Source organism: Myotis brandtii, unplaced genomic scaffold, assembly GCF_000412655.1.
Source record: "Myotis brandtii unplaced genomic scaffold, ASM41265v1 scaffold181, whole genome shotgun sequence".
NCBI lineage: Eukaryota > Metazoa > Chordata > Mammalia > Chiroptera > Vespertilionidae > Myotis > Myotis brandtii.
This window is the reverse complement of record NW_005356712.1, coordinates 4,341,919-4,362,715: the sequence shown is the minus strand read 5'-3', so window position 1 is coordinate 4,362,715 and position 20,797 is coordinate 4,341,919.

Below are 20,797 nucleotides of genomic sequence, written 5' to 3'. Positions count from 1 at the left end.
ATTAATATTCTGGGACTCAGGCCACATTTTTTAAAACATCCTCTTCCTCTAGTCCCTGACTCTCTTTTGCTGAGAAGAGGCCAGCAACGAATGCCTAACTGGTCTACCTACGACCCCTCCTGGCCCTTCCAATTGGTGCCACACCTTTGCCAGGGAGATAGTTGTTTTCAAATAGTTATGCTTATAATCATTACTGTCTTATAAGTATCGCTACATATCCTACATAAATATAATTACTTACAATTATAATGCTATATTATAATTGTTATTTTATATTGTTTAGGGCTCTTTAAATGTATTGACATACCATTATCTCAATAGTCTTATTAAGTGGGCCCTGGTATTATTATTTCCATTTTGCAGATGAGAAAACTGACGCAGGAGCGTGCCCAGTTAAACAGCTAATGAGTGGCAGAGCTGGGCGTGAGCTGTGCTGTCTAGTACGGCAGCTACTGGCCATGTGTGGCTGCTACGTACCTGAAATGCTGTCAGTCCTCACTCAGATGTGCTGTGACTGGAAAATACATGCTGGATTTTGAGGGCTGATTATGCAAAAGAGAATGTCAAATTTCCCATTCAGTTTTCTTCTACTGATTGCATGTTAAAATGAGAATACTTGGGACATGTTGGGTTCCATAAAATGTATAAATTAATTCATCCTGGGTCTTCTTTTTTTGTCGTCACAGTGGCTATTGGAAAATTTAAAATTACACGCATGACTTATACTTTATTTCTACTGGGCTAGAGTCTTAGTCATCATTGCCTATTGTCTCGGTGCTGAGCATCGTGCCTGGAGCCCGCAGTGCACACCCACTTCTCTTCCTCCAAAACTCAATGATAACTAGGCCTGCATCCCACCCAATGCTCTGGCTTTGCCTTCCTCTCCACTCACGCCTCTCACTGCTCCCCTCACTCCACATCCCAGACTCACCAACCGTGTGCTCACTGACCAGCAAGGCCAGTGTGCCTCATTCTCTCTTCCTGCTCTTGTCCATGCTGTTCCTTGACTCGAAACACTGTCCCCATGCCTCCTCTAGCCACCCAACCTCTCTCTGTTGTTCCCTATTGGCAGAGCCCAAGAGGGGGCCACTGTCTGGGCAGAAATGAGGTTTGCAGAGTCCCAGCCTTACATCCCACAGTAGAGTACAGAGAGTGGGTTTGGAGCTTAGAGGTAGTAACAACTGGAACTGGGGCAGGTTGCCCACCAGCTCGCAACCTCCAGGAGGGCAGGAATGGACCTAGAGCACGGCGTGCGGAACATGGGAACAAAGAACAAAGGCCTTGGCCTTGAAATGGGGGCAGAAGGGAAGTTGGTTCCCAGTCCCAATGCCCCTCAAGGGTTACTTTTGGAGTAACTCAAGGTTGGCTGAAGAGGAGCAAGAAATGATAGATTTTGCCATTCGCTTAAACCCTGCAGTTCCAGCTTCCCTTACTCTGGCGATGAACACGTCCAGCTACCCCGACCAGGCTTTCTAAACCCCTTGGGGTCACGGGGAGTGGACAGACTACTTCAAATCAAGACCTGATCAGAAATCTGCAGAGGTGTGGGCACCCCAGCTTTGTCCCATCTTGCCCGATGACTAGCATATACTAGATGGCCAATACACGTGTGTTGAATAATGAACAGATGGAGGAATGGAAGAATCTATATATAGGAATAGTCTCGTCTAGAGAGAATTGAGCTAATTCACAAAATAATGGGACTCCAGGTGCAGAGAAAATCCTGGACTGGGTTGAAAGAAACAACGGTGCCCAGGTTCAATGACTCGGGGTAACGGTTTACAGACTGGGAAACTGATCCTCCAATTTCTGGAATTCATTAGGAAATCCAGCACATGTTCTCTCACCTTTATTGTCAATGTTCTTATTTTTCAGATACACTCGTCATGCCGATGAAAGACTATCGAAGTGAGCCTTTTGATAATATAAATACTTAATTCACAGTTGCCCAGTTTAATAAACAATATAAGAATAGATTATATTTAACTTCAAATTAAAAAAAATTATGCCCATTGATTTTAACACACTCTTTATTTGTTTTGTAAAATAAATGTCTGAGATGCTAATGTATTTGTGTGTATTTTCCCCCCATAAGCTGTTCATGACAGGAAGTACCAAATAAGTTAAGTGACAGCTAAGAAAGGATGAATAATCAAGGTTGGGCCCATAGCTCCTCATAAATCCCAGAAACTTGGGGGTGAGTTTTACTTTCCTTTCTCACTGGCTCTCGCATGGGGGTGAACCGCAGTTAGCTTTATCCTGGCAACCAGAGCATTTGTTGCATGCCCCTCACAAGCCATATGGCCTTGGACAAGACAGGTGACCTCTCTCTCACAGCCTCAGTTTCCCTACCTGTAACCTGTCGACCATCTCCCGTGTTTCTTTTAGTCATTAACAGCCATTCAGTGCCTGGAACCCTCAGCCCCTATTTCTATCAATTACCAGAATCTCTGCATCCCCTGGGTCTTTCTTACTCCTCGTTGGGTTTCAAGGTGATTTTGTAACCGGACTATCAATGGGTCCGTGCTGCCTGTCACTACTTGAGCCAATTAAGCAGAGAGAGTGTTGAATCATATATGAGCGTTTATCCCAATACTGCCGGCAGCATGGGCGAGGCGCAGGCTCTGCACCCACCATAAGCCGGCTGCTTATACTCGGTAGGAGGATAAAGATTGCATGGGGAAGTAGGCAAAAGTTATGCCAAATGGGCAGTTTACAGGTCTGGAGAGTTGCAAAGGCCTGCAGGTATGCAAAGGCTGGGGGTCTTCAAAGGGCTGGTGGCTCTGGTTTCTGCAACAAGGTTGTTCATCTTTCCATGATAATAGGCAGCTCCCAGGTGGGGAGGATGGGCTGCATTTCTAGGTGAGCTCCCAGGTCCCACCCCAGCCAGGTTAGAATGTGCCTTCTTTAATCAGAGCAAAGCAATCACAGTTAACAGAGCATGATTAATATTTCTTACAATTATAGCTGGTCCCCAACATTCTATTTCTGCCCCTATCAATTTTGGAGGCGCAGAAGCAAGATGCTGGCAGCATTCGGGCGCTAATAATGAAAGCACTGGCCTCGCGCACAAAGGAAATGAGATTCCAAGAAATGCCCGTTTATGAAAGGGCAGGGGGAAAAGAGAGAGACCGTTCATTCTGCTGAGGTTTAAACACCCGAGAACACTACCCAGGCATCGGATATCCCGGGGAACCGGGGAGCTGGCGTCCCACTGGGGTAATACACATATGGAACGCGTTAAACAGGGAGGCCAGGGAAGCAAGAGCATACATGCGTTCAAGAGACACCTCGATTTGTTTCTGGGGAAGGGGGAAATTGGCGTACACGGCAAACAAGCCGAAAGGTTGAATTAAGTGAAATCCCAACAGAGGAAATTGGCACAGTCTGGATGGGCCAGAGAATATTTTTTTTCTTTCCTTCCTTCCATGTGCGTGTGCGTGTGAGTGTGCATGAGCATGTGCATATGTGCGTGTGTGTGTGTGTATCGGGGGCACTGTCATCATTGCTTTTCCTCATATTCTTCTAATAGTAAAACTTCTCTGCTCAACATACCTGACCAACACATCCTAGAAATGAAGGTGTCTGAGTTCTAATCCTAATGGCGTCACCAGCTTGTTGAGCAACCTCCTCCAAGCTGCTTTACCTCTATGGGCCTCGGTTTCCCCCCGGCACCTGGCAGTGGCGTTGCTTGCGGGTGGAGGGCAGGAAGGTGGCATTTAGCACCCAGGTTTGCTGGAGGGAGCCTGAGTCACCCACACTTCCATCTCCGTATCCCAACTCCACCCTGAGATTCCCTCAGTGCCCTGGAGAGGAAGATGCAGCCATGGAGGAGGACTGTTTTGTTTTGGCTTTTTTCATTTGGAAGGTACAGATTTACACGAGATGACAGCATTGTCCTTAATTGTCAAAGAAATGGAAACAACCAACACTGCACACTAAAGGGACCTGTTAAACATTTACGCACTGGAATCCTGAGTAGCCATTAAAATTCAGATTTTCACAGATTTGGTCACATGGGCAAACTCTTATATACACACACATGTAACAAGCAGGGCTCAGAACTGTACTTGTAATGGGAGCCAATGTGGAGTCTATGTTGTAGACTATGTAATGTCCCTGCATGCAAATATCTGGGCATGGGTTCTGGGGCCGGTGAAGTCTGGCCCACAGGCAGTCCCCAGCTCACCGTCTCTTTCCGATTAGTCTGTGAACCAAGAACTAGGAACGTGGTGGGGTTTTGTTTTTTACATTTTTAAATGACCGAGAGAAAAATTAAAAGAGGAAGAAGGCTTGATAGCACATGAAACTATGGGAAATTCAAATGTCAGTGTTCCGACATCCAGCGTTAGGGGAAGGCGGCCACGCTCATTTCTCTCCTTCTGGTCCACAGCTGCTCTCACACACACGGCAGAGCTGAGAAGTTCCGACAGACGGCACAGGGCTGTAAAGCAGAAGCTGCGACTATCTGGCCCTTTACAGAGACAGGTGGCTGACCCAGGCACTCAGGGACAGCGAGGGAGGAAATGGTCCAAAGAGTGTGTTGTGAGATGGTTGGATTGAATAGGCTTTTAATTTTGTTCTCACACATGTTTTGTAATTTTCACCTTCTCCTAACAAAGTGACTATTTGATGACTTTTATGCTAATCAACACATGCCCACTTATTCAAGAGCCTGCAAACAGTAAGTCCTGGATTTGCAGACACTCTCCTGGGGCTGGGGTGAGCAGTGGATGCCAAGGAGACCTCTTTTTACTCCAAAATTTACAGTCACCGAGCGGCTACCATTTATTGAGTGTTTACTATGTGCTGAAACTGTGCCAGCGCCTCTATCTCCTGGCCCTCATTCCAACATCACCATGACCCTGTACGGGAATGGCTAGTAGTTTTTCCCTCCCACGACTGGCTGACCTGAGGCTCGGAGACACAAAGCTACTTTTCCAAGAACGCACGGGGAAGGAAGCGGAGTCCCAGCGCTGGTCTTTCTGACCCACAGCCCAGTTTGCAGGCAGGAAACCCTGCCTCTCCTGGGGTGGAACGGAGAGGCTGCAAGTCCGACTCCAGTCAGACAGCAGGATGGCAGCACTTGTCAAGGACAAGGACGTGCCTTTCCGGGTACACTTGCCGGGTGTCCAAGAAGGTCATAGCTCTGTTTGTCATAGGTGTGTGTGTGTGTGTGTGTGTGTGTGTGTGTGTGTGTGTGTGTGCTGTTCTGTCATCCGCCCTTTAAAACATTATCCAGCCACCCTATCACTTTTCCCCAGAAGGATGTGGGGCAGGGGGGGCAGCCACAAATTGCAAGCAAGGAGCTGAGCCGCTGGCCAGATGCGCCAGTCTCAGAGCGCTTGACCTGCCGGCTCAAAATAGTTAACGTGCTCCCCTAAGAAAGCCTGTGCTTAATAACATCCCCCCTTCACCCCCGGGACCCCCTGCTTCCTCCACTCCTATTTCCAAAGCCCCTCGTGCTAAACACAGAGCACCCAGAACACAGAGGTACAAATGCCTGCACAGACACAGGTCCATCCATGGGCACTCCGCTGAAGGCAAAGGGGTGGCCGTGGGCATGAGCAGCAGCAGGAATGCTGTGGGGTCTAGGAGAGAACAAATTGCCAAAAGGTGGCTCAACACTGTGATGAAAGATAGACACAGAGGAATGACCTCGTTCTGGGAGGAAGTACCTGGTGAACTCGACCTGCTCTGGATCGAGCGTCAGGCACACCTGGGCTGGTCCGGCGCTGCCACTGACAAGTCCTGGGATCAATCTCTCCAAGCCTCGGTTTCCTCACATAAAGGAATGATACTAATGCCACTTGCTTGGGCTGTTATGAAAATCGAACCAGAAAATGCAAGGAAAAAGCTTAGCAGTTTGGTACCATACTAAGCACTCAGTAAATAATAACCACATTATTATTAATAGTTTTGTCATTATTATTATCATGGCATTGGGCCTGTTGGTTTCGAGGTAGTTTCAATGTTCAAGGTTATCGAGATTCAAACAAGAAGATGAAAGAGAGAAGGCCTGGGAGGCTTTGGATTCGTGTCAGGAAATACGGGATGGCTTTCATATCATGAACCCTGGCGCCCCGCACCCAGCTCTGCACAAGGCCGGGAATGCCTACCTTTCTGAGTTTCAGTTTCCTCATCTGCAAAAACGATTACACTACCTTCCTCGCTAGAGCGTTGTAGAGATTATTAAAAAAAAAAGAAACCAATAAACCGAAAACGTCTCTACACATCAGTTATTTTCTTGGGGCTTGAGTGACGTGATTTCTTAAAAGGGTGAAGGAGTCAACTGCTTTGCCTCCAGAACTCATCACTTTGCCTCTTATCCGATTCTCACCATCATCACCCCACACCCACCACAGCCACGGTCGCAGGGATCTGAGTTCATCGCTCACATTCCCTCCTGCCTCATCTCTGGAAGGCCTCCGCTGAGCAGGAGGCGGCTTCCTTGCACAGCTTGCCCAGCCTGGGAGCTGCCTGCTGGCTGCAAGGGGAGGTGCCGAGGTGCAAATGGGAACCAGATTTCCCCCCTTTTGAAGCTTCCCAAGGTTGCAGACTACTGGGTGGGTCTGCCTTTTATATTCTGGATCATTGGACTGAGCTTTGGCCAGCAAAACAATCCTCTTCAGGAAGTGAGTGAGAGTGTGGGGAGAGAGAAGGGTACATCTCAGACAGCTTTTCTCGGGAAGGGCAAGGGCCGGGGAGACTTGGCTGGCTGCTGGGATTAGTCTGGGAGAGCGCATCGCTGAGCGTGCTTTGGGATGCAAGGAAGAGGATATTCAGCTGATGGTGGCTTAAATGGGAGGACACTCGTCTCCCGTAGCAAGGAGCCTGACAGGGGCTATCTAGGGCTGTGGCAGTGGCTGATGGTGGCAGGGATCAGGGACAACATCAATGATTCTCTTGGCCTTCCCCTCATGGTCACAAAGTGGCCATCAAGCCCTCACAAGATAAAACACAAAGTGGGTAGGAAGGGGCTGGTGGAAAAGGGGTCTCTCCTTGCAAACCCTTTTTTTTTTAGGAATTAAATTCTGTACTGAAAGCCTTCCTTTGGGCACCCCTTACATCTTCTTGACCAGATCTGAGTCACTTGTCCGCATTAGACCAATCATGAGTCAAGGGGAAGGAGTTTGCTGATATTGATGTGATCATTGTGATCATTCCTTGGACTTGCTCATTGTCACCCTGAATGAAATGGAGGTTTTGTTAGCAAAGAAAAACAAAGAGTGGTGAGGAGGTCAACCACCTAACAGAGATGCATTTTCAGTTTATCCTATCTCATCTGGTATAAATCAGGACTCTGGAATCTTTGTTAAAGAATGAATGAATAGCCTGGCCAGCATGGCTCAGTGGTTGAGCCTCAACCTATGAACCAGGAGATCACGGTTCGATTCCCAGTCAGGGCACATGCCTGGGTTGCAGACTTGATCCTGAGTGTAAGGCATGCAGGAGGCAGCTGATCAATGATTCTCTCTCATCATTGTTTCTCTCTCTCTGAAATCAATAAGAATATATTTTAAACAAAGAATGAATGAATAAATATATCTGACCTGACACCTACCATAATATCCAGTGCTTAATAGGTAGGTGCTCAGAAAACATTCATTGAATAAATGCCTTAAGTGGCACTGAAAGTACTTAATAATGATTTGTCCTATAATCCCCAATTCTTGGATTCCTTTTTTCTTAAATTAATGGACAAAAGGTCAGGGGGAATGTTCTTGATCCTAGCAGTATTCAAAGAACCAGATACGTGGTTCAAGACCACATATTAACAAACTTGTTCTGTAAAGGGCCAGAGGGTAAATATTTTAGGCTCTGCAGACTCTATGGTCTCCATAGGGACTACTCCACTGTGCCACTGTGACGCGGAGCAGCCACAGACACTACATAGCACAACAGGGCCTGGCTGTGGGCCAATAAAGTTTTATTTGCAAAACATAGGCAGCAGGCCGGATTTGGCCCCAGGGCTCAGTGGCCGACTCCTGCTCTGGACCACAAAAGCAGGATCCCAACCTGGCACATGGCCATGCCACTCTGAGATGGCAGCCAAAGCCAAGACTTTCTGGCTTCCGTGTTAGGATCCCCTGAAAAGCAGACCCAAGACAGGTTTCGATGCACAAGCCACTGACTGTGGGAAATGCTGCGCAGGGTCAAGGGGAAGAAGCAGGAGAGGGTGGGGATGCAGGTCTGACACCTGGGAAAGGAGAGGGGAGAGGCGGGAGGGCTGGGCAGGAAGAACCTTTGATCACAGCGAATTTCTAAGGAGTCTTGACAGGACTAATGGGGAGACCTCATGCCAAGGTCACCTGCTGGAGGGGCCCTGTGGCCTGGAGGTGGGGGCCCAGTCACAGGCTGGCCAGCCTCGGAGAAACATGGTCTCACGTGAATATAGAGGAGGATCCAGAGAGGTGACCACTGAGTTCTCAGTCCACGAGGCCCCACAGAGCAGAGATGCATGCTCACTTCCACTGCCGCCTCTCCACGGTCACCGCTCAGGGAAATCATCAGAAATAACCTCCACAGGACACATGGCCAACGCTAATCCAGAGAGGTGACCACTGAGTTCTCAGTCCACGAGGACCCACAGAGCAGAGATGCATGACTCACTTCCACCGCCACCTCTCCACGGTCACTGCTCAGGGAAATCATCAGGAATAACCTCCACAGGACACATGGCCAACGCTGGCTGGTGTCCTTTGCTGGCCAGGGCCAGGGGATAAGTGCATAAAAGCCTTGGTGTGGTTCTTAGTGCGTGGAAAGTGCCCCGAATGGGGTCGCTTCTGCTATTCTTGCTGTTTGAAAGCCTCCGTGTGCCTCGGGGTCTGGGTATTGATGAAACGTACCTTTCTCCTGCAGACCCCACACGGTGAGAATGTCACGCTTTCCCTGCAGAGGCTTGCTCTCCACAACCTCCAGACCAAGGAGCCGTGTTTCCCGGAGTGTGTTCCGTGGAACCCTGGTCCCCAGGGGGGTGCCGCAGTAGGTATGAAGTTAAGCCAAAGTAGTCTGCTCAACTAAGTTGGAGAAACTTTTTTTTTAAAATAAAATCAAACCACTCCCCTTTCTGCAAATCATCTCACAGCCTTTGACACAAGATTCTGAGGATTTCCTGAGCCTAACTGACCAGCTCGTGGGGCCCGTACTGTGGAAAACCCCCTGTATGAACACAGTGAGCCTGTGGGAATCCTCCTGGCTCGCGGGGTGAGTCTGCCACACGCTGAGGCACAGCCCGTAAGAGTCGCTGCAGATGTTGGAAGCTTCCCAGAGCAGCGGTGTTGGCATGGTTTAGAGTATGGACCGGGGGACCAGGACTACCTGCCTCAGTTTCCCCATCTGCACATTAAGGATGACAATCGTTCCTACTGCACAAGGTTCTTGTAAGAATATAAGGAACTGTTTTGTATAAAAACACTTGAAACTGGCACTTAGAAAGCAGTGCTCAAATGTAACCGCTGCTGCATGCTGGGCATTTTATATACGTCACCTCCATTCCCCCAGGAGCTCCTAGAAATTGGCTCAAAATGCTCTACCAAACCAAATGGAAAGGCTGTGACTTTCAAAGGGTTGCAGTGAAATGTGGTACCTGAGCGGAGGTGAGATGATTTCCTGGAGGAACGATTACGGGTCACAAAACCACCAGAGGACGTGTTTGCGGCGGGACTGCAGGTGCCGGCTTCCCGATCCCCTCCCGGGGCCCCGATGGTGGAAACCCTGCGGGGAGCCGCGGAGGGGTCGCAGCCCCAGCCACACTCGGTGACATTCCCCAGAATCCTCGCAACGTGTCAAAGGATATTGGAACCATGCAAGGGCGGGCAGCATCATTTTAAGCCTTGCGAAAATTGGCCACTTTGGAAACAATTTAGTTCTACTCTGCGTATTAAATCATTTCCCCATTTTATGACTTAGAGAGAAAAATAATAATAAATGATTTCCCCCCGAGGTACTGGTGGGAAAATGGTGCTGCAGTATTAGGTTATGATCACTGTGCCCTGAATGGATACCCGAAGCCGTTTTCATTTCGATGCAGGAATACGGGGGCTTAGTGAAAGGTGCGATGGGAAATGCGTGTGTTCCTGGACTGGGAGGTTTTAGACTCGGGGTCCCTTTCTCCTGACTCCATAAGCGAATTACATTCCAATTAGAGGTGACTTTGGGGGCCCATGTGCCTGGTGAGGAAATATTTAGGCGTGAGCTAGATATTTAGGGGAGCTCACTGACTGTGTCTGGGTACGTTGGCGAGTTACAGTCCCAGGGACATGATGGGGGGATCCTTCTCATCATCATCTCTTGCTCTATTCGATTTATCAAAAGAGCAGCAATGAGGGTCCCAGAGAACCCAGCGTAACCCTGAAGTTGATTCTGGCTGAGTCAGGAAAGTGTATGTCACTTAAAGGAACAGACTTGTCTCCACGCTGAATTTGCCATGTAAAGTGGAATGGGAGAATGAGACACCGCAGAGGAAGGAAGTGATGGAGCGGAAGCGGTGCTGGGAGCACCTACCGTGTGCCAGGTGACAAAAATTAGAAACCAAAACTACCCTGATCATGTCTGTTCTAATGGGCGCTGGCAGGCGAGATGGGGTGGGAGGTAAGACATCTGACAACTGTGGTTATCAGACGTGTAACCCCGTTATCCCCACCTCCTAGTATTCACGACCCTGTGTGATCCCCTTCCCTTAAGACGCTTCTAACTGACAGAAGACAGCATTGTCAATACAAAAATGAGAGTGACATGGTGAATATTCACACACATTTGGGACAAGGAGAGAAGGATGGTGATTCTGAGATATCAAGCAAACAGCTCTCAGGTAAAGCCAACTTTTCTCGGGGGTTCTCCCTGCTTAAACTTGCCACCTCCATGCACACATCAGCTTGGCCCCCAAGACCCAGCGTGAGAAGGAAGCTCACAACAATTGGCCTCTTTCAGGTCCGGTCTTTGCAGTCCCATGGGGCAGCTTCCTCCACCAAGGAGCCCTCACACTTGAACATGGGCAAACTCAGCCAGGCTCCCTCTGGCCATGTAAAAGCCTTTGCTCCGAGCAGAAGGCAGAGAGAAGTTGGTGTGGCCATTGGCTGCGAGCAGAAGGCAGAGAGAAGTTGGTGTGGCCATTGGCTGCTCCCAACTCCCTAGAAACACTGCTTCCAGCCACTGAGACCGAGAGCCTGGCCGCCAGGAGGGCAGGAGTCACCCGTTACTCAAGCACAGTGACTTCCAATGCTGTTGTCTGGTGGGAAGTGGGGGGAACGTTAGGAGAGATGGATTCGGGGAAGCAGAACCAGGGGCTGGGGAAAGAGAGAAAGCAGAGCTACCGGGAAACAAACTGTCCTCTTCGGCCGCCGTCATTACCAGTTGGGCTTTGCCGTGTGGGTAACTAGAAGAACACATAACAGGCTATTCTGGAGACTTCCAATGGCAACGAGCACTGTGAGATGGTATAATACACTGGTTTTTAGCAGGAGTTCTGAGCTGACTGATTGGGATAAAAGCTTGGGCCTGCCACCTACTTGCTGGCTATGGAAGCTTGGATGTATTCTCTGAACTTCTGAGGCCTCAGTTTCTCTTTTTTTTAAAAAAAATTTTTTATTGATTTTAGAGAGAGGAAGGGAGAGGGAGAGATAGAAACATCAATGATGAGAGAGGATCATTGATCAGCTGCCTCCTTGCATGACCCCTACTGGGGATCAAGACCACAACCCAGGCATGTGCCCTGACCAGGAATCAAACCATGACCTCCTGGTTCATAGGTCAACGCTCAACCACTGAGCTACCTCAATTTCTTTATCTGTAAAATGGTCATGAGAAAACCCACCCCAGTGAGGCTGTGTGGATTAAAGGGGATGGTATGTTGAAACAGCACGTAGTAGGTGCTGCGTTAGTATTATTAGCAACTGTAACGGGGAAAGGGGATGATACGAACATGAAAGGGATCAAACAGACCCATCAGTGTGTCCCCACCAACCCTGGGCTTGCTTTGGAAAGTGCTGTGCCCACTGGGAGGGCATCACTGGAAGCCCTGAGGTGCCCTGGGCTGCCCTGAAGGTGTCTTCCCGCCACGCGTGGAAAGTCAGCACGGCACAAGCAGCACAGGAAGCTGTGGCGTAGGGAATGTTTCACTCCGAGGGCCCCTCCCGGGCTGGAACTCAGGCATAGTTGGCCTCCTAGCCCAAGACATGGGGAGATCATAAGACCATGGAATTAGGACAAAATGCTCAGGTCCAAATGGTGTCAGGTTCAAAGTCAGGGGCTGAAACCCAGAGTTGGCTGAGGTCAGAGAAGCCAGGAGGAAGAGCGGGAGTGTGCAGTTAACTCAGAAGTCTGATGACATCACCTGGAGCCCAGGTTCTGTCTTTCTGCTCCACAGCTCTGGCTACCTGGGGGTCGGCCGGGTCCCTGTGGTTGCCCAACATGGCTCCGAAACATTGTGTGGGTCTAGACATCATGGACAACAATTTCCAGATGTAGAAAAAGGAACATCTGTTTCTTGTATCTCTTTTGAAAAGTGAAATAAAAACATCTCAGGAACAGCTCAGGAGATTGCCCCCAATTTCTCATTGGCCACAAACACATCATATGACCTAGCTTAAACCAATCACAGGAAAGCAGGAAGGAGACACCCCGACTGGCAAAGACCAGACACGATTCAGGGACACACGTGTTTGTGGGATGGGAGCTGGGGAGGGGCCATCTTTTCATGACTGTGTGACAGACCAATGATTCGCGGGAAACACTGGGGCTCTATTTCCAGGGCAGAGTGGACAGAGGGGCTTCTGAGCAGATAGCCAAGAGCATGTTGCCTCATGATTCTCCCCCTCAGATTCTGTTCCCTAACAATTGTGGAAAGCTTAGGCCTCAGGCACCATGCTAACCATTTCAAGACACTACCTTGCTTCATCTTCGCATGAACATGATGAGGTAGAGGTGGGTACCAGTTTGATCTTCAATTACTGATCGGAAAACTGGCTCACAAGGATGAACTAACTTTCCTAAAGTTATGAAATGGGATACTCAGGCCTCTTGAATCTGACAATTCCAGAGCTGTGCTGCCCAGGGCAATAGCCACCAGCCACATGTGACTCTACAGAGTACTTCAAACTAGGCCCTGGCTGGGAGCCAGTTGGTTAGGGCAATGTCCCAATACGCCCAAGTTGTGGGTTTGATCCCTGGTCAGGGCACATACAAGAATCAACACCAATCAATGCATAAATAAGTGGGACATCAAGTGCATGCTTTTCTATCTATCTATCCATCTCTCTCTCTCATCCATCTTTCTCTCTCGCAAATCAATAAATAAAAATGATCCAGTTCCACAGTCACACAAGCCACATTTTAAGTATCAACAGCGACATGTGGGCTGGGGCTCCCACACTGGAAAGTGCAGATACAGAACTTGTCCATCATCACAGAAGATTCTGTTGGACAGCGCTGCTCTGGAACCTGAGCTCTCACCCACCCCTCTGAAGTGGCTCCACGGAACTGGCACTGTGAACTGGAGGTTCCCAAAGCAATCCCTTCCCAGGCAGACAATTCCCACTTCTTCCCACCCCACTTCAAAACCCCAAAAAAGACTCAGTCACAACATGAGAGTCCTCATTTTTTTCTGAGAAACTTCTAGGCAACCAATCTATTGGGGAAGGGAGACATGGAAAGGCATTGCTCATATCCTAGGACTGACCAGGAAGAGGAAGAACTGGAAAAGCGACGAGGCAAGTTCAAGTACCCTTTGAACTTGGAGACACTCAGGGTTGCCCTGGGGTTAGCCCTTTCCTCCACACCCATGTCTGCCAGGTCTCCATTCCCATGCTCCTCCCAGTTCTCACCCATGTTGCCAATCCAGAGCAAACGTGTTTCCCAATTTCGGACAATTAAACACTGTGTCTGTGTCAGGTGACAATGTGGTATGAGATGCAACACCCAATGCAAACCCCAGATACTCCCAATGTTCCACCCTTGAAACAAGGCCTCCAGGGCCAGAGCTCATGACTCGGTTTGTGGTCTGGCTAATCCGACTTCCAGACACTGGAGCGTTAGGGCCCTGGGCAGTGGCTCCTTGGCAAAGGTGTTGTAACAGCTGTGGAGATATTTAAGGAAGCGCTGGAGTGTCTCCCTCTATTTGTCTCCCTTCATGCTCAACTGGGTGCTATCTTGGGGTTGCTGGGGACAAAGCTGCCCACAAGAAGGTGGGTGGTGTCCAGGAAGACCTAAACTTGAAGCCCTCCTCTGTGACTTCCCGATCCTCCCAGAAAGGAGGGTCACTATTCTCTAAGGTCCCACCTCTATAGAAAGGAGCTATAATGTCAACCTTGCAAGGTTGTTGTGAGCGCCAGAGGGGGTGATGGTTGCAGAGTGTGGGCGCATAATAAGTCTTCAAATAAATGCTGCTTCCCTCCAAATTACTGCATCCTTGTATTAGAAGTGCGGCTAGAACCCTGCCGGCATGGTTCAGTGGTTAGGCGTCGACCTATGAACCAGGAGGTCAGGGCACATGCCCCAGCTGTGGCTCGATTCCCCAGTAGGGGGCATGCGGGAGGCAGACCATCAGTGATTCTCTCTCATCATTGATGTTTCTATTTCTCTCTCCCTCTTTCTTCCTCTCTGAAATCAATAAAAATATATTTTTTTAAAAACAAAAAGTTTAAGAAAAAAGAAGTGTGGGTAGAACGGGGGATAAAGTTAGCAAGTATTCTGGACAGGGAACCAGAAGTATCAGCGATTTTCAACTGGTGTGCGCCACAAGAAATTTTAAAGCATGCAATAACGCCTGACTATGTAGTTGGGGCTGCTGGCCTCTTTTCCCTTAGATTGACCAATAAAAAATGACAACAGCCAATACAACAATAGCCATCAGATGTCAATGAGTCAAAATTATACTTTTTGTGTGTGTGAGATCAGCAAAAAAAATTAAGTTTTTTGGTGTGCTGCAGAATTTTAGTAATTAGTTTATGTGCCAAAGGATGAAAAAGGTTGAAAATTGCTGAGAAATACCAAATCCTCACAGTTACCCTGTTCCAAAGGGCTGTCACCCAAGAACAACGCCGGGCAGAGGAAAGCAAAACAGCACTGTGTTGTCAGGCGAGGCTTTGGGGCCAAATCCCCAGGCAGGCCCCCGAGAGTCACTGCGGCTCAGCCCACAGGGAAGCCGCTAAGGCCGGTGCTGTCTGAACAGCCTCCAGCCAAAGTCAACCTGGAATCCAGCTCTCCTTCAGCCGGGACTGCCTCCCCTGCCAAGTGACCCTGGACACTTGGGGCAGAAGCAATTTTTGAAGTTGTTGCTAATCCTTACCCGAAGACATTTTTTTTCCATTGCTTTTTAGAGAAAGTGGAAGGGAGGGAAGGCAGGAGGGGGAGAAAGAGAAACACCAATGTGAGAGAGACATACTGATTGGTTGCCTCCTGCACGCGCCCCAATCGGGACTGGGGATCGAACCTGCAACCCTTTGCTGCTCTAACCACTTAGCAAAAATTAGGAGCAATTTCTAAGAGCGGAGGTTGTAGCTCTCTTACCTAGCCAAAAAGACAGAAAAGAGAGGAGAGAGAAAAAGACACTCAGTCACAGGGCCATTATGCCCTGTCCTGGAAAATAAAACCTCATCAATGTCCACAATCACCGCTCCAATCCAATTACTCCTGGTGATATGGGCTGGGGTAGCGTTATCTGGTCATTGATTGTGTTTAAAAGCACAGAGGTGGGGAAGAGCCTCGAACCATAAGTAGGAGACTCTAACCGGCCAACCCTCCTGGTGTGGAGATACCAGAAGACTCATCCTGTATTAACTCCAGGCTGGCTTTCCAAAATCACTGGGGAGGGAGGTGGGCAATGGACAGATTCCTGAGTCCAGGCCTGGAGACAGTGATCAGTAAATCCAGGGTAGACCCTGTGGACCTACATTTTAAAGGTTCATAGGCAGGGAAGGCTCTGTGGCTGTTGATTTTTCATCGTTGTTTGAGTGGGTCTCCTGGTGGCTGGTCTATTTCCTGGGCTGTTTCCATTTTTATTTCCCTCCCAAGTTTGCCATCGACACCCTCCTTAGTGAACCCTGCTTCTTCCCTGATCCAAAGTCCAGCTCCTCTTAAGAAGTCATTCCCCTCCAACCCCTTGACCTTCAGAGCCACCCTCGTGGTGAAAGTGGGTGCTAGCAGGAACGTTACTGCAACCATGATTTTTATTTCTGGCTCTGCACCTTTGAGAAGGCCTTGTGACTTAGGCAACTTGTGCCCATCTGACAAGGGGCATGTTGGAAAAGTCTGGTAAGAATTTACCCTGGAAAAATCTGCATCTTCAGAGCTCAAAAGCAAGTGGAAGGATTAAAGAATCACAGGCTTAATGTGTGGACTCGCATGTGCGCACACACATGCACACACACGCATGCACGCACACAGAGAAAATGCAACCAAAATGTGGAACGTTCTGTGCACGCACACGAGCCTCACATGGACCATGGAAAAGTCGATGCCTACACTGACCTACATTTCTCCAGGCAGGCTGAGCCCCACCAATGCATCTCGCTCCCTTCCCCAGGGCAGGCCATGCACATGCAGGAATCACCAGCAGAGTCACCAGCAGAAAACACCATCAGAGTTGCCAGCAGAAGTCACATGCAGAAGTCGCCAGAAGTCGCCTTAACCCCATTCCTTAGTCTCACCTGATTTTGATCCATCAGCCCATTTAAACTCCACTGGGTCTTTCATTTAAACTTCACCTTTAACCACCAGACCCCTGGCCACCTCCCCTTCCTGCAAGACACCTTGGTCGTCCTCCGGGGGAGGCTAATTATACAGTGAATCTCAGAGGCCGCATGAAAGCACCACACGCCATTCAACTGAAGTCATGTGCAAGGACAGGCCTCACTAGAGAAACAGAACCGGGCATGGGGACAAAAAATACGAAACCCCCAGGAAACCGCAGCCCACCTGGGGACACCAGAAGAGGAAGGCATCCCGCCCTTTCTTCTTCCTGGTCTACCCCCCAAATATCCCATGGCATCAGACACAGGTGTCCTCTGCTGGCCACCACGGAAACACGGAGGAGCACGAGGACATGTCTTCAATTGGAAAGTGACGTCTGGGATGGGAGGAGGCGTGCACGGCGCCCATGTGCGCGACACGTGTGCCCGGCCCCTGTACTGTGGGCAGAGTTCCAGGTCCTTAGAGGCAGGGACGTGCTGGGAGGATAATTGTGTTGTGTCAGCTACTGTGTAGGGGCCTTGCGCACAGGGACAAAGAGGAGACACCAGTCTGGTCCACGTACACTGAGGCGTGTCCTGCCCAGAGGTCAGGCCCAGACATGGTAGAACGTCCATAGATTTCCAGAGCCATGCAAAGCTACACTGGGGAAGTGCTAGCGTGCCCGGGATGGGTTCTAGAGAACAGCGCTGCCCTGGATGTAAATGGTATGGAGGGGGGAGCAGAGAGAGGGGAAATTCTGTCATAAATAGAGCGAAACGTGCTTTTCATTACAGCGTTTTGCAGAGCACTTAGCATCTAAAGCGCCTTGTGCATTTCAAGAGACAGACAGACATTTTCCAAGTGGACCTGCATTATGGAACCTTTTTCTGAGATGCCATGTGTCTTTCAGGACAACTGTTCTGAGGAACATTTTGCGGGAAACACAAACCCATCTAACTCTTTCCACCCACGTGACCATGAGAAACTAAGGCCCAAGAGCAAAGGGATTGGCCCTTAATAGGTCTAGCTCAGTGGTCGGCAAACTCATTAGTCAACAGAGCCAGATATCAACAGTACAACGATTGAAATTTCTTTTGAGAGCCAAATTTTTTAAACTTAAACTATATAGGTAGGTACAACGTTATTAACTTAATTAGGGTACTCCTAAGGCTTAGGAAGAGCCACACTCAAGGGGCCAAAGAGCGCATGTGGCTCTCAAGCCACAGTTTGCCGACCACGGGTCTAGCTGGTTTGTGGAAAGCCAGGTGTCCTGACTTCTGCTGCAGGGCTCTAGCTCCCCACAGCTGCCATGAGGTTCTGGGTGAGAAACTTAATTTATTCAAAGAACCTTTCCTAGGCACCAGCGCTGTACCACCTTCTGGGCTGGCTGCTGGAGATGCAAGACCAGGAAAGGCATGGTCCTTGCCGTCAAGGAGATTATAATTTACTGGAGATAAGTAAGCAGCCAATGGTAGCCCAGGAGGTCTCTGCTTTGCCTAGTTCCAAAGCGCACAGATTTCATTCATCACAGATTTTAAATAACACCAGTCCCCAGTGAGAGTATCCAAGTCCTAGTCCCCACATTCTATTAACTACAAGTAATTGCATCAAGGACAAACCTTGCTGCTGACCTGCAGTCAGTATGGAAATGAGAGACGCCCAGCACAATCGATGATTGATCACACGACTTTGCATCAGTGGCTGGCTGGTCACTGAACGTCCATTCAGTTCACGTACAGATGGCAGAAAGTGTGGTTGTGTCGCTTCCTTGTGTCTCAGGGACAAACCCACATGACACTGGGCCTAAGAGGGTAACCAAAAGAAGAAGTAAGCCAATGAAGACGAAAGTTCGGCAAGAATTGCAGGTGACCCGGGAGGTTCAAGTTGCATCCAATGTAAATGCAGTTACCAAGAGACAGCGGGTTGTAAAAATGCTGACACCGCCCCCCGCGTTAGGGACTCTCGGTGGGCAGCTAGGGGCACACAGTGAAGGGGAATGTATCGTCATCAATGAAGAGAGTGACAAAAAGAGTAAGATGTCATAGAGGAGCTGATGCCAGCAAAAATGTCACATTAAAAGAACTCTTGGAGAGTGTTCACAGCATTCGAAGTGCAATACATAAAATATTGGACCCTGGTTGGGTAGCTCAGTTGGTTAGAGCACCCTCTCCATACACCAAGGTTGCAGGTTCAATCCCCAGTTAGGGCACATGCAAGAATCAACCAATGAATGCATGAAGTGGAACAACAAATTGATGGTTTTCTCTCTCCACGCCCTACCCCTCAAATAATATATATATACACATATACATATACATATACATATTAAGCTGATTCAAACTTAGGAGGAGGACTCTTCAAGGGATAAAAAAAGATGCTCACTCTTGTTACAGATGAAATGAAGGTAAGCGACACCTTCAAACAAATCTTGATTGTTAACAAAGCAAAAAAACACTTTAAAGGACAGTGGACAAAATAATAGTTTTCGGTAGTTATTTGTCATTTTTCTATATACGGTTATATCCAACAGTAGAAAGTTTTTAATTTTTGACAAATTTTAGAGGTTACAGGACAATTTTTATTTGCCCACTTCTTAGAATTGCTCACGAGCTTTCGGCTTGCCTGGCCATTCTTATGGGTACCGCATGGAGCGAGGACACCGGGTATGGAGTGAACCTGCTGGACCTCAGTTTCTCTGTTTTAAGAGAGAACCAGTCAGAGACCCAGAAGGAAAGCAGAGACACTTAGAAATGAGTGCCCTTTAAGAAGGGTTTCATTTTTAAACACTGTATTTAAAAGCACAGAGGTGCGGGTGTAAGAAGCATCCAGGCTCAGTGCGGAATCCTGGGCCCAAATGGATAAAGGGAGAATTTACCAGAAGCCAGAAGGAGAGCGTGTGGTATGGAGTAGTCCACCACCGTCTGACGAAAATGGCAGGCCTGAGAGTTTTCTGGAAGGGGGCGGAACAAAATACCACCCTCCTCCTCCTGCCCTGGCCCATTGGCTAAACTTGCCTGAGGCCAGGAGGCCTTGTTAACTGTATATTGTCCACAGGTGGGGGGCAGGGGGACACGGAGGACACAGAAAGGTAAACACTTGAGAAGAGTCAAAAAGAAGAGATAAGAAACAAGGCTGTTCCCAGCTAAATTCTGGGATGTGGGATTTTAAGTGTCTTGGAGAAAGTGAGGTGTGGGTTTTTTTTGGGGGGGAGGAGGGTTAATATAACAGGTGGTGGAAACCTCCCAAACCAGCTTACACTCTAAGGAGGACTCAGGCAGAAGGAGAGGGCACCTGGCAGAAGGGAGTGGCAAGAAGGACAGTGTGGCCCTGGGAATAGCCCTGAGGACCTCTCACCAGCTTCTCTCTCTGCAGACGCCCCGTCTCTGCCTCCTTCTCTCTCCAAACCACCAGGCTCTCTCCGCTTCTCCATGCACCACCACAAATTACACCAGAAATCATATTCCATTAGTCCCAGCTGCCCACAGAGCCTGGCTAGCAGCTCCTGCTCCTATAAGAAGGAACCTGATTGGCCCAACTTGTTTCCCAAGCTTATGCCTGATCCAATCAGCTACAGCCAGGGAGGGTCACATGACATCAAGAGGCCACTCAGGGCCATCCCCAGAATAAGAAGGACTTTCTCAGAAATAAAAGATTTGTGGGGCTGGGCAGTCACCCCACAAGATGGCCATTACTGCTCTTGATCTACTTTTATTTTATAAAAAGAGTTTTTAGTCCAGCTAGCATGGCTCAGTGGTTGAGCGTTGATCTTTGAACCAGGAGGTCACAGTTCGATTCCCGGTCAGGGCACATGCCCGCTGTGGGTTGTGCCGGAGGCAGCCGATCAATGATTCTCTCTCGTCATTGAGGTCTCTCTCTCTCTCTCTCTCTCTCTCTCTCTCTCTCCTTTCCTCTCTGAAATCAATAAAAAATATATTTAAAAAAAGAGTTTTTATGTACCAGGCACTATTTTAAGTGTTTTCTTCACTTATGATGATCCTTCAAGACAGAAGCTGTTATCAGTCCATTTTACAGATGAGGAAACGGGCACAGAGATATTAAAGTAATTTTTCCAAGGTCACGCAGCTGGCAAATGGCAAAGTTGGTGTTTGAACCTACACAGTGTGACCCC